This window comes from Sitophilus oryzae, unplaced genomic scaffold, assembly GCF_002938485.1.
Source record: "Sitophilus oryzae breed Bouriz unplaced genomic scaffold, Soryzae_2.0 scaffold_1576_pilon_pilon, whole genome shotgun sequence".
Classification (NCBI taxonomy): Eukaryota; Metazoa; Arthropoda; class Insecta; order Coleoptera; family Curculionidae; genus Sitophilus; species Sitophilus oryzae.
In genome coordinates, this window is record NW_022146254.1 from 9,260,077 (window position 1) to 9,262,527 (window position 2,451).

Below are 2,451 nucleotides of genomic sequence, written 5' to 3' on the forward strand. Positions count from 1 at the left end.
CAGTTTTTGAGATACCCTGTATATTAATAAAGATATTGTTGAAATGTCTCTCTATTATTGCTTGCATATTTAGAATTAAAATCTGAACAGGAAACCTGATAGATTTTTTTTGGAACATTTGGACACCCTGTGTATTAAAAAAAACGTCCTGCCTTTTTTTGGAATTTGCGCGTTAACAAATGCCATAAGATCGAAAAAAACACGGCGTCATAGATGGCTTGGAAATGAGAACTTGACGCCGTTTTTTTTTTCGATCATACGGTTATATTATTACTATTTCTTTATTCTGTTAAATGTGTAAATACGATTAACCTGACTGAGTATTTTAACTGATACTTGTGTAAGATATTTTTTTGAGAAAGAGTTGCAATGGTCGGTAAGTAATTGTTTAGGAATATACTGATATAGTAGCCATTCAGCCTTATACGGGACGGTTCAAAACACGGACCACCCCGTATACTATAATATGTACCAGTTTTAAAAGATATTTTTTATATATAACAAATATTCAGTATAATTTTTCGTTTTTTGGGTAAGATAAATATTATATACACGACTTAGGAATGTGCAAACCCAAAATTAAAAATTGTTTACATTTTTTTTCTCTACATAGCAATTTCGATGTTGTACATATAGTCGAACTCAAAAAAAATACAAGTTAATTATACATAATTATTATTAATATTATTTATAATTTATAAGGGAGAAAGTTTGGAAATATTGTAGTATAAATTTTGTTCAGGTGTTTTTATTTTACTAATATTTTTTTATACATTTATACAATGATGAAGCGGTGATAGAAATCAAACTTTCAAGCATTTTTTCAGTTGAAAAAGTGTTCCGTGTGAAAAAGGTGATATGGTAGGCATAGAAATAACATTTCTATGTCTACTAAAGTTTTTCACTGTTACATAATTTAATCGCCGTCAAGAACTGTCACTGTTACCCTCAAACTTCAGTGAGAGACATGGTAAAGCTTTAAATAAATATATTTCTATGCCTAGCGCGACGGTTTTTTTTCAGTCGCAGGATTTTTACAGTTTTCTCTATTTTTTTTAAGTTATGATTGATGAAATTCCATGTGAAAATGGTGTCATAGTAGACATAGAAATAACATTTCTGTGCCTATTAAATTTTTGACAGTGACAGTTAATTTTATCGTCATTAACTCTTTAAATAAAAAAATATGTCTACTCCTAACGTGACGGCGTTTTTTTTTTCAGTTTTCTCTTTTTTTTTTAATTATGTTCGATATGCCCTCTTAGGGGGTTTTGTTGTACAGGGTGTCCCATTTTTAAAAGCATTTAAAGCTATTAAAACACGCGCTTTTTTAGATACAAGGTGTTTCAATATTAAGAAAAAATTGCATGTAAAAATTCACTCAGCTATTGAAATTTGTGTTAATGAATAAAATGGTGCACTCTGTATATTTCTGAAAAACTAAAAATCAGAGATTTAGCTATCACTTGCCCTTTGGTAATTTATACTACAGTGTTCAATCTTATAAATGTACAGTCAGTGTATTATTTTATTTTTATGTTAATATTTAAATAAACTATATTAAAAATATTTTTTGTGTTTTTTTTATTCCTACCTGTTTGCAAAAAATCGAATAGATCATGTTTGGGTTGTCCAGTTTCCCCAAAATCTTTACTAAACTGCAAAAATAGTACCATTTCTTATCATGATGTACCGTATGATCGAAAAAAAAACAGCGTCAGCGATGGCCATGAAATGAAGATCACTGTCATTTTATATGGGAAATGTCATCGATCGTCATTTCTTAACCATCTGGACGCCGTCTTTTTTCGAACATACGGTATTATTTATGAAATAATGGAATAAAATCTTGCGCGAGCTTCATTTCGAAGGTATCTCTGACGCTGTTTTTTTTTATCGTAATATATTGTAGATTGTAGCGACATACGAAATACTATTTTCTGATTTTTAAAAATACCGTATGATTGGAAAAAAACGGCGTCAAGTTGTCTTAGAATTGACAATCGATGGCATTTACCATCATAATCTTGCCTATAAATAGAAAGCGAGTTCATTTCTAAGCTAACTCTGACGCCGTTTTTTTCTTACGGGACATATTTTAAAAGTAATGCAGAATATGCTTTTTAGGGCGCCATTTTTAACCCAAAAGCCTAATATTTTACACAATTTATAGATTTGGATTATTTATATGATTTTACTTATAAAATGACAGCGATCTTCATTTCCAGGCCACCTCTGACGCCTTTTTTTCGGTCTTATTGTACCGTATGATCGAAAAAAAAATGGTGTCAGCGATGGCTTTGAAATGAAGATCGCTGTCATTTTATATGTAAATTTATATGGGATTCGTCATTTCCCAGCCAACTGGACCGTTTTTTTCGATTATACGGTATTTTTAGGGCTGGTAAACTTGAAATATATTGTTTCTTTAAAATAAAAGCTTTTAATACT